Source organism: Podarcis filfolensis, assembly GCF_964270895.1.
Source record: "Podarcis filfolensis genome assembly, chromosome: Z".
NCBI lineage: Eukaryota > Metazoa > Chordata > Lepidosauria > Squamata > Lacertidae > Podarcis > Podarcis filfolensis.
Window position 1 is genome coordinate 19118739 of NC_139617.1, and position 12278 is coordinate 19131016.

Below are 12278 nucleotides of genomic sequence, written 5' to 3' on the forward strand. Positions count from 1 at the left end.
TGTTATACAAAGTTGCAGGACATGCACAATTTTCCCTCGATAGGGTTTGCTCTTTCCCCCGCCCCCCATTTCTTATCTTTTCTTTTTTTGCTAAGTGGAAATACTAGATTTCTCTCTCCACCTTTTAAGGCAAGTTAAATGCGACACTGCAAATTGAAATTCCTTCTTTATATCTCCAGCACAGTATAATCTCAGTCCAGTAATTAAGAATCCTGACACAGCAAAACTCACAGTATCAGCAGAACACATTGTCTGACTTCCAACCTTGTTGTCAGCGTGTGTGCAGATAGTTTATGTTTTTGTGTTTGTGTGTTTGGTGTGAGTGTGCTTTCCTTCTACGGACATTGCATCCTGCAACTTCTGCATTGTATACAATGCTAATGTTACCATGAACAAAACTTTGTATTTATGTTTTGTTTATTTGTTTAGAAACATTGTATGAAGCCCTGCAGCATGCAAATGATATACAGATGGATACATTGAATGTTTCCCATTCCTCTCCCTCATCCGTGACTAGCGGGCCATTTCCCTTGCCAGTCCCACTTCTCTGTGAAGTTATATCTCTCCATGTGACCGAAATGTGTCCTTCCACATCTGTCGCATTTCCCGCTCGGCTCCCTATGGCGTGTGTCTCTTGCAGCTGAGGGTGACTGTCATTTGCTTCCCCATAACAACAACCCAATGGGGGATGTTGGCCCTCTCAATATTGGGGGGATTTAACCACCTGTGTTTTCCCATAATTCTTGTAGCTTCCCCACCGCTATCGTCTCCACCAGTTTGCCCCAGATTTTCAGAGGAGGCGGTATTAACATTCCAATGTCTCCTCCATCATTGCCTCACTGGCCAGTCCGATTTCCTTGGCACAGTGCGATCAAGTTTCTCAATGTGACCTAGATGTGTTCATCCACATCTGTCGTATGTCCCACTTGGCTCCTTCCTCTTGGTTAAAAGTTGTTTATTTGTTTGGAAACTTCTTATGATGAGAGTTGTAGGGCAAGGAGGAGTAAATGTGGAATAAGGAGCCTGGGAAGACAGACAACCACACACACCCGACATGTTCCAGCCACTTTTCTCAGTTGCAAACACCTTTTTCTTGTATGTTGTCTTGTCTCTGATCCAAGTGACAGCAGACGGCTGCATAGGAGCTGCTGCTGGATCACACTGGGCTGATGGCCTTTCTGGAATCGCACACTTCCCGGAGGTGGCAGTTGTTCCAAAAGTGGGCACTGGCAGTTCAGTGAAATACTTGCAGGCCACTTCAGAAGTGACTTGACAGGAGTTCTTTAATTGCAGGGTTTGAGTTGTGTGGCTGTACCACCTGATGGCGTGTTTGTAAGACAATCCTCGTATAGAAAGAGGGAGAAGTGTACATATAGCTGATGTACATATAGAAACTGTGGGAAAACCTGCAATTTTATATTTTAAAAAGAACAATAGTACAATTGCAGTACCAAATATTTGCACTGACTGTTTAACTTTACTTGAGGGGTTGAGGTTTGCGCTTTACCCCTGGGTTTGACTTGGGACTTTTGCCAGTGCATTTCTGAGATTCTGGTTCACAAGAATGGTCAATTTCCGCCTGGTGCTTTTCATTAAGAAGGAAAATAGTGAATGTCGAAATCAGAGCCAGTTGCAGCAGTGTCAGACCATTGAACAAGGCACTAACAGAGGTGAACACCCACACTATAAACTTTTTTCTTTTTGTACCAAGCTTTTCATTTTGTCAGAATGCATCTCTTGTAACTTCAGTAATGGAAAGCATTCTGTGGTTACCAATCTTGTGATATTCCTCTTGCTCTTTCTCCTCCTCTTCATCTCAATATTCCAGTGGTTCTTCCTCTCCCCCCCCCCTTTTGAGAAAAGATCTGGGTCATCCGAGAAATCTACCTGCAAGACAGAAGTCACTGGCTTGTTGTGTGGCCGGTCCTTTTAGCTTCCTCTGTCTCTATGTGTTCTGAGGTGTGCATCCTCAGAGAAGGTTGAGCGCTTTAAGTGAGACAAAAGTTCTTTGATGGCAGGGTGTGAATTGTGGAGGAGATTATACATTCTAGATAGATATTTTCCTTTAGGCTGGATTAGATTTCCCTTTAGTTTTGATATTTCTCCAGCAAACCCAAAACCAGCAGCAGAACCAGGACGGGACGGAGCAGCCAGCTCTTTGCAGCTTTCCAAGCAGAGCACCCTTTCTGGCTGTTAAGATCCCTTCCTCTTTTTTGTTAATTAATCCCTGAATGCACCTCCCTAATGACTGCGTCAGATGTAGCACTGCCTTTCACTTCTCTCCTCTTCCAGAGAGAATGAAAAATCCAGATAAATGTGCTTGGGATTCTTCAAGTCCAGAATCTGGCTCTTGTGGATCACTTGCTGGCTGATTCCAGTGGCTGCAAATGGTTTCATTGTACCTCCTGAAGGAGGCATTCTAGGCTGGGAGGAATGCAAATCCACCCTCAGCAAATGTGTCACTCAGGATATTCAGGATTGAACCACACACCATTGGTGGGACATGTTTTCAGGATAGAGCCTTACCATGACCAACATTTTAAATTTGGCTTGGCACCCTGTGATTATACTGGTTTTTTCATATTTTGATGTTGCTTATATTAGTGTGTATTTTATATGTTAAAGTTTGTATGGAAAAAAGGTATAGGTTTTTTTCCTCAGAGGGGGAAGGAGGAACAGATTAGCTAAGCATGGAAGAGGTAACCGTGTTGGACCAAGGGTGGAGTTTATGGGCAATCTATCCGGAAGACATTTGTATTTCGAGGAGTTAGTGGTCTGACATGGTTACCATTCCTTCCTTCTCTTTCTTCTCCCTCTTGATCTCCTGAGCCGTGTATCAGGACATTTTTAATGCTTTATGTTTTTTAGATATGCTCTAAGCCCCCCAGAGTCCCTTGGGAAAGCCAGCCAAATGGGTGGGGTATAAAGATGATGATGATGATGATGATTTATTTATAAATATAGCTGATGTGCATACAGAAACTGTGCCAAACCTTGCAATGTTTATATTTTACAAGGTGACTACTACAATCACAGTTGCAAACACTTTGTTTTTGCACTTTCTCAACAGCTAATATTATTGTCCCTTGATAAAACCAAGTTAGCCCGTGATTTCTTAGACCAAAAAAGCACTAGAAAGCAACATTTGTAAGGGCAGTACAGAATTGACCAAGTGTGAAGGCTGGAGCACTTAGACATGACGCACACAAAATGTAAGCCACAAAGAGCAACGTGAAGGTGTTTCCATGCGATGGATACCTTTGTGCCGCAAGGTATAATGTGCATATTGGTTGGCATTCCAAACCATTCTTCTCCATGGCACAGCCAAGTTAAAAAAACCACCACCACCAAGCCAGCAGCACCCCCTGTATAGCAATTATGTGTGCCAGCTCTCACAATCCCATTTCTGAGAAGCAGTCATTTGATGAATACAGCGCAAGGTCTCTGAGGTTTATGAGGCTCGTGCTGATCCGCTGCCTAGGCTTTACGTTGCACCTCATTGATTGGCAGCCTATGTAGTTTTCTGCCGCATTGCCCCTCTTTGACAGCATGGATGACAGAGTAGTGGAATTCCCTCTCCCTATTCAGCTTGCAGAAATCGTCCGCCCTGTGGTTGGCAGCATAGTCTATGGACCTCAGGGATGTCAGCAAGCCCGTAGAGCTTGCCTGAGAGCCCTTGGAAGACAGTGAAGAAAGCGACTGAGCGCTAGATGAAGTTGAAGTGGCCTTCCTAGAAATGGGAGCATGGGATGCTGCAGGAAAAGGAATAGCAAGGCTGCTACTTTTCAGGGTAAAGCGGTGCTTTAAACAGCTGTGCGGCAGAACTGGAAGGGGAGGAACGTTTTATTGGCATAGAGGTGCCGAGGGGTTCCTGATCATCAGAATAGGATGGCTGCCTCTGGCAGCTGATTTTAGATGCCCTGAGAGGGGCAACTGGTTGTTCATGATTTTAATTTATTATTATCAGATGTTTTATGGACAAGGAGCAGGAGAGCACTGTCCCTCAAACCTTGTGGGGGGCCGGACTATATTTTTTTGGGGGAAGGAATTCCTATGCCCCACAAATAACCCGGACATGCATTTTTAAGAAAAGGACACATTCTGCTCATGTAAAAATGCAGAGATTTCCGGACCGTCCGCAGGCCGGATTTAGAAGACGATTGGGCCAGATCTGGCCCCCGGGCCTTAGTTTGCCTACCCATGCGCTTTGTTGCTTTCTGCCTCGTGTGCTAGAAGAAACTGGCCACTCCTTTTCCCTCAGCAAAATGTCTTAGATCAGCTCTCAAAAGTTCAGAAGACAAGCATGATTTTATATAGTGGATGTTCCTCAAGTTTGTGCTTCTTCAGATTAACTAAAAGAGTGAAAAGTAGTGTGGCCCTTACCTGTTCTGATTCTTTCCCTATCCTCCACTTTTGCAAAGAAACAGTGGACACTTTTAACATTGCAGTTTGGTTAAATCTTAGAATTTAAGTGCCCTTCCTGGGTTCAGACGGGACACGGGTGGCGCTGTGGGTTAAACCACAGAGCCTAAGACTTGCTGATCAGAAGGTCAGCGGTTCGAATCCCTGCGAAGAGGGGGTGAGCTCCCATTGCTCGTTCCCTGCTGCTGCCAATCTAGCAGTTCAAAAGCACATCAAAGTGCAAGTAGATAAATAGTGCAAGTAGGTAGTAGATAGTCGTCTCCCTCGGCCAATAAAGCGAGATGAGCGCCGCAACCCCACAGTCGGCCACGACTGGACCTAATGGTCAGGGGTCCCTTTACATTTACCTGGGTTCAGAAAGTGTCGGTGCTTCACAATTACTATTGTTTTGTGTTTTTGATTTTTAATTCAAGATTCTTACTGGAAGGTTTTTATTTTATGGGAGCCAAAGTTTGTGAATCACTTAATTTCTTAATTTAAAGCAGTGTAACCTAGTCTCTCTAATCCCCCAGCAGAACTACAAAACCTGAGGCATCTTTAGTGGAGTTGTTCATTAAAATGTAGCTACCGTCTTCAATGCTGCTTTTAGACAACAAATTGTGGTCATGATGCTATAGCTAAATGGTTATGTCAAGATTCAATCTCCAACATGAACAGGCTTCCACAGAAACGAGGTGGCATTAAATTTAGGATTTCACAGCCTTACTAGCCCATTAGTAGTCTAAATATAACAATGTACAAAATAAAATCGGGCCGTTTTCCTCCTTACAGCCAGCTGCTTTCAAAGCATCACATCCCTAAACTGGCATTTCATTCTCTCATTCAAACATCTGACACCTTTGCAGTTGAAGGATTATTGTTGTTGGAGCCTCCTTTGGAATTCATTTGTTCCTGAATTTGCCCAACTGATGGAAGGGCACTAGCCATCTCTTTTGTTCCAACGTGGGTAATGTGTCCAAAGTTCATGGGTTCTCCTAGCATGTTTCTGTCAAGGCTTGGAGGCTTCTTCACTTTGAGCTGGTCACCAATGCAACAATTAAAACAAACCAGGAACCGTCATTGTAGCACTCAGTGGCAGCCAAATCTGCTAAACCAGCCACTCCTCTAAACACTGTAGTTTTTCTATAATCACAATTGCTATTGTTGAGTCCAATGGGACTTATTCCTAAGTAAGTGTGTGCTGAAAAGTAATTTCAGCCAGGGTCCCAAAGTCCCAATGAATAGGAGAATGTGCAGAGTGCCACCTTCTCCCACCTGTGTAGTGTCAGCTCCTATTTAGCTGAGATTGGGGGCAGAGAGGTGAATAAGAAACAGAAAAGTTTTACGGGCTTAATTCTTGTTTGTTTGACTGCTGGTTAGAAGACCCAGAGGGCAGTGGCGTAGCGTGGGGGGTGCAGGGGGGCCGGCCGCACCGGGCGCAAGATCTGGGGGTTAGGGTTAGGGGGCGCAAATCCACGGGTTAGGGGGCGCAAATCCACTGGTTAGGGGGTGCAAATTACTTGCCTTGCCCCGGGTGCTGACAACCCACGCTACGCCACTGCCAGAGGGACAGCTGGTCTTTCCTAGAATCGCCACCCTAAACGCCGGATGTTCTTTGGAAATTAGATTATAGATTTTTGCCAAAGCTCCTGTATCTTTCTGCTGTGCCTGTGGCTCCCACCTGCATGCTTAAATCAGCCTTCGCTAACCTGCTGTCTTTCAGCCTGCCAGGTGTGCCTGTGCCTTTAAGGGAAACGCCGGGCTAGAAAGAAATCTGCAGGTGACAATTCCGGGGACAGAAAGGGAAACAATGGAGCCTCAAGGCAGGGTCTGGAGGCGGCTGAAAAGTTGGCGGCCACGGGGTCTTTTGGATTTCCTTGGGGAACCAGGCTATAAGCTTGAATACACGTGTATTCGCAAGATATAGGGGTTTAATTTATTGGAGGGTGTGTGGTCCCCGTGGGGGTGAAATGGGGAAGCAGAGTCCCTTTAAACTCGCTGGAGTTTAAACTGGCCAGGGGGCGGGGCTGCGGATCTCTGTTTCTAACAGCTGGGGCGTCCTCCGCGTCTTCTCTACTTCCATCTGCCTGGCGCTGCGGGAGGGAGGGTGGCAATGGGTGCTTGGAGCTCGCTCGCTGCTGCACCTCCTCCTCCTCCTTGGCCAAGGGTGCGCGCCTGGCCGCGGCTCCGCTCAGCATCCGGGCGGAGCGCATCCGTGCCCTTTTCCAATTCTGCGGGACGGTGGAGAGTCCTGGGGTAGGTAGGGTTCTGGCGGGGGTTAGGGGCGGGTGGGGGCGGGCATTTCGGGTAGTGGGGTTGGGTAGCCGCCTCGCTCAGCCAAGCAACTTCGTTGTGGCTTTGGGAATGTGTCCGGTTGGCCCTCGATCTTGGGTCCTTGGTTTCAGGAGGAAGGGCTGCTGCGCGGATATAGAGCTTTGCGGGGGTGGGGGGAAGAGTGAGGCCAGGGTTACTTTACCCGCCGTATTTCCAGGCAGGGCTGGGGAAAGAGTCGGGTCTGAAAATGCGGAGAGCATGTGTGTATGGACATGGGCAGTGGCGTGTGCGGTTCGGCCGGGGAGGGTAGTGCCAAGCGCGCAACTTTTAGGGGGCGGCAGCTAGGCGCCCCCACGCAGGGAACCCCGCTCTGAGTGCCGCCAGGACCCGTCTTGGACTAGCCGCCGCGCGTCCCAGGCCAGCGTGGGGGAGCGGGATTTGCCGGCCGACCAAGCTTCTCCTGGCAAGGGCAGGCAGGGGCGAAGGGCAGTCCCGCTTGGCTCTGGTGGCCAGACTGAGTTGACGCGCGGAACCCTTCCCGCCCTGGGCAAGTTGGTGGCGAGGGCAGCGCCTGGCGCGGTGGGTTGTGTTGGCCGCGCGCACTCCAGCGCAAAAAAAGGACGCAAAGCCGCTGCGTCTTGGTTTTCCCCCAACCAACCCTCCATTTTTGGGCTTGAGCACCCCACGTCCCATCCCTTCCTCCTTGGTGCCTTTAGCTTCTGTGGGGAAGGTGAGGTGCAGGCAGAAGTTCCACAGGATAATCCCTGGCTCTTTGGGTAGGGTAGATTTCTTCTGGCCATGGAGGTTCTTTTACGTTATCCTTGGTTGTGATGGATGTTAGATGAATCCTATGTCTTCTTATTTGGGAGCAAAGCCTGCTGCGCTCGCTGCAGTTTACTCCTAGGTAAAAATGTGTAGGATTATGTTGCTGCTCTATGATGGTTTCTTTCCTTTTAAAAAACAACACCACGCCTTTCTGTACACTTAGAGGGAAAAACGTTTTTGGGTACTGCACATGGAAGGTTGGAAGCCATAGCAGCTTCTGTGGGGTAGGTGAGGTGCAGGCAGAAGTTCCACAGGATAATCCTTGGCCTCTTTGGGTACGGTTGGGAATGTCCCGTTGTCTGATACTAGGGTGGGCTCCTCACAGTCAGTACAGCACTCTGGGTGCACCTGTGGTCAGATTTGGTACAGCACAGCTCCTCTTTATGTTGTGTTCTTGGTTTTCCTCGAAATGTTTTTTTCTAGAGCCTAACTGCTAACCCAGAGCAGCTGCAGAGGAGCAGGAACTTTTGTCACTAGGGGGCGCAAGTCTCTAGAAATCTTAAGGGCTGCCTTTCACCAGCATCTTAGTTCTCCTTAGTCCTTGAAGTGCAGCAGCCTGCCTGGCCCTGGAGAGAGACTTTCTGCAGTACAGCTATGCTGTCCATATCCTGCGCATGCTTACTTGGAATTGAGTCCTGCAGTGCTCAGTGGGATGTACTGCCTTGTCAAATGTGCCCAGGAAGAAAGCTGGCATGTGCTCCTGGTGGCCTGGCTCTCAATATCTAGCTGCTGCTGGGCTCTCCATGGCTGAACTGGGAATAGAGAACTAACTCTCCTGCCTGGACTTTTCTGTTGAGCTGACTAAGATGGTTTGAGGTTTCATCTGGCATTATATTTCTCCCTCCCTTGCAGGGATGGAGTGACCATGTTCTGAGGCAAGACATGCAACTTGTCTTCAGCAGCAGTGTATAGGAATGTAAGAGGAGCCTTTTGCACCAGGCCAAAGGGGGACCATCTAGTTGAGCATCCTGTTCCCACCGTGACCACCAAGATGTCAGCCAAAGACACAGGGCTGCTCTGTGGATGGGCAGAGCTAATGTACAGGGAAGAAGCCTCCCTGCCCGTCAGCACTGCTTGCATGGGCAGGACAGAAATGCTTCTGAATCCCAGCTGCTGCAAACTACAGGAGGGGAGAGTTGCTCTTGTGCTCCTGTCCTGTTTGTGGGTTTCCCTTAAGGAGCACCCGGGTGGCCACTGTGAACAGGATGATGGAGTAGAGGGGCCAGTGGCCAGATCTAGTAGACTCTTCTTATCTGCTCTGAATCTTCCTGCATTGGTTCTGGTGTTATGAGAGAGGGATGAGTTCTGCATGAGTTCTGGTGTTATGAGAGAGGGAGAAAAACATTTTTCCTACCCACTTTCTGCAAGTCTTGCAGCATTTTAGAACCTTTGGTTCCATTGCCTCTAACTTGCTTTTCCTCTAAACTTCAAAGTTCTGAAAGCTGCATATTTTCCTCCTAGGGAAGTTGTTCCATTGATACGGCTGATCTTACCAAAACGTCCTGCTTGCATTCCTTTATGTACCTGGCGGCAAAGCAAGCATTTTGCTCTGTTGGGTTTAAAGGTGCTATTTGAAAACATTTTCCCTCTTTTCTCCTAGATTTTTTCCATTCAAAGTGCAACAATGTCATTTTTTTCACATACACCCTGTGTTGGACCTTTGCCAACATAGTGCCACCCCCCCGAGATGTTTTGGGCTGTACCAGGTTGGCGAAGCCTTCTCTAGAACCTGGGTTTGACTGAGTCTATCAGTGGTCAGTGGCTTGAATAGCCAAATAGAACTTCCTGTTGAAGGAGCAGTCTACCTCTGAATACCAACTGCTGGGGAGCCACTTAAGAACATCCCTGGGGATCAGGTTAGTCCTTGATGAAAGCAGGGTGCTGGACTAGATACACCTTGGCTCTGACAGAGAAGGCATGCTCTTTTGAGCAGAGGCCTCACTGTGCAGCAGCTTTCACCAAGTTTGTGTCCTTTAGATGTTTCAGATTGCAACTCCCACAAGGCCCATCATGTTGACTGGACCTGCTGGGAGTTGTTCAAAACATATGAAGAGTGACATATTCTCCCTGGTCTCTCCCAGCTCTTACTGTCAGCAAATTCTTCCTGATGTTTAGTCCGAATCTCCTTTCATGTACCTTGAAGCCATTGGTTTGAGTCCTACCCCCCAGAACAGGAGAAAACAAGCTTGCTCCATCTTCCATGTGGCAGCCCTTCAGATATTTGAAGATGGCTATCATATCTCTTCTAAATCTCCTCTTTTCCAGGCTAGACATACCCAGCTGCTTCAACCGTTCCTCATAAGTCTTGGTTTCTAGACCCTTGATCATCTTGATTGCCCACCTTGGCACAGGTTCCAGCTAGACACTAGATGGCGAGGGTGAGCTCATGGCAAATTCAATATATTTTTCAAAACACTTTAAAAAAGAATTTTCTTTTTTAACTTTTTATTTTCAATGTTTCAAAAATTAAAAATCACAATTTTTTACACACACACACACACACACACACACACACACGCTTACATTACACCACAGTCCATATCAGTACCTTTATGGGATTCCCCCGGACTTCCCTCCACCCCTCCCTTGGCTTCCAAAATTTATCTTCCTTTTTAAACTGCATCTAATTGCATTTATCCAAATTATGGTACTTCATTTTTATCCTTTGTTATTTTAAATTACAAGTGCTATGTCAATCCTGCCAACATTTTAAAATGTTGACAGTGTTCTTTACTATATTCTTTAGAGGTATATCATTCTTTAGTAAATTTAGTAAATTTGTTAAACTCTTATTGCCTGATTTTCCCGGTCCGCCTTGCCATCTCCGCATAGTCCATCATCTTCATTATCCATTCTCCTTTCGACGGGGCTCTTCTTTCCATCCCTGGGCAAGTAGTATTCTTGCTGTTGTCATCGCATACATAAACAGTACTTTCTTATCCTTCGGTAATTCTTCCCCTACCAAACCTGAGAAAAAGGTCTCTGGTATTTTTTAAATATGTGTTTAACTAGTGGTTTTTTTTATGTGTATCTAGATTCCTCCGTAGAGCTGTCCAATATCCCTCTTTTACTTTGCCAAAGCGCCCCAAGCCTCTGAGCACCCTAGGTTCTGCCTCTCCGTTTAGAGGACAGGCTCTGTGCTAGCCAAACGTTTCCTGGCGTTCTTCTCACAGGACTGTATTTGCAGGGATGTATCCCAAGACGCCTGATGCAGTGCTTCTGGAAGATGGAGGGGAGCTCCCAAGCCATGGCCTGTTCCATCACGAAGCTGCTCTTCGCATCGGCCGGTATGGAGTTGAGATTCCTGGCCACCCCGAATGCAGTGGCCCTCCAAGGTAGGTGGCATTGTGGGTCTTCTTCCAGGCAGGTGGAGCTTCTGCTGAGAAGTCCTAAGGCAGGCCGGCCTTCCAGCTGGGGTTGGGCACATGAGGCTGGGTATCTTCAGAGGATCAGGAAGTACACACACGCCCATCCTTCTTCCTGAGTTTCTAAAATGTGGTGAAACTGTAAATATTTTTTAATGTCTTTCTTTTTAAAGATTTCTTGGTTTACAAAAGTATGTGCAATGTTTCCTTTTTCAAGTTGCATTTTCTACAGGTCAGTTTCGTTTTTTAAAATGTATTTTTAGTAAAGATTTTCTTGATTTGCAAAGATATGTGCAATATCTCTGTCTCGTATTCCTCCCCCCCCCCCCACGTAACACATTTTTTCCCCATTTATTGAGACATTAGGAAGAATAGGGGGAAAGAGGTGGAGGGGAAAAAAAGATGAGTGGGGGTGGGGTGGGGTGATTCTATTTTACTTAATATATGTGGGGTTTTGTGTCAGCGTTTCTTGTGCAGGTTCTTTGCTGTTCGCTTGTCTTCCTTTGGTGGTGAGAGAGGTTGGGGTTGGCCTAGGGTGTGGCTGTTCATTTGTGGTTGGCTGTGGTGGTCTTTGTTTTCGTGGGGTGGGTGGGTGTTTTGGATCAGGTTAGCCATATTGATTTGTATTCTGTTGGTGGATTTTTGTCATTGTCTTGTTGGGCTATGTATGTGATAAAGGGGAGCCACACTGGGGTGAAGCCGTCTTCTATTTGTCCCTGTGTCAGTTTCAGTTTATTGGTTGATTTTTTTAATAAGGCGGTTTCCCATACTATTTGGTACCATTGGTCCATACTTATTCCTGACAGGTCTCACCAGGTTATGATGTTTCTGGCTGCTGAGAATAGGTGGGTCATGAGTTCTTCATGATTTGAGTGGGCATTGTTGTCTTGGAAGATGCTTAGTAGGGCCAGTTCTACGGTGATTTCTAATACTTGCTTAGTTATTTTACATATTTCTCATATGGTTTTTGTACAGAAGAGTTGGATTTGGGGGCATTCCCACCACATGTGGAGGTATGTGCCTGGGGAGGTGCACACTCTCCAGCATTTTGATGAATTACCTGGGCTTATTTGCGCTAATTTTCTTTGTGTTAGGTACCACCTGTAGGTGAGTTTCAGAGTGAGTGCTTTCCTTTTCTTTGATATGGATTTAAAGCAGGGTTTAGACCATGTTCTGGTCCACTGAGTGAGGTTAATCTCATAGGAGGTTTTTGGGGGTGGTTTTGAAGGTTGTCAGGGGCCTGGTTGCTGCTGATTTTACTACTGGATTGTTTAAGAGGCCATGTAATTGGTGGTGTGTTATCCAGGGCATTTGGGCGTCTTCTAGTTTATCTTGTATTTCTTGTGTTGGCAAGGGTTTGCCATTTTTATAGAGGTTGGTTAGGCGATATAAGCCTTTGGTTTGCCAGGTTTT

General features: G+C 46.7%; 1 protein-coding gene across 5 annotated transcripts in view; it reads left to right on the forward strand.

Moving 5' to 3' along the window:
• The window catches only part of LOC310754289 (putative G-protein coupled receptor 34), a 439102-nt gene that overhangs the window by 165882 nt on the left and 260942 nt on the right, over positions 1–12278 (forward strand). The window contains exon 3 of one of the 5 annotated variants that reach the window (XM_083596092.1): positions 9766–9878. The exons of the other annotated variants lie outside the window; for them this stretch is intronic. The gene's annotated coding sequence lies outside the window, so the exon portion shown is untranslated. The remainder of the gene's footprint in view (positions 1–9765; positions 9879–12278) is intronic. 5 annotated transcript variants of the gene reach the window in all.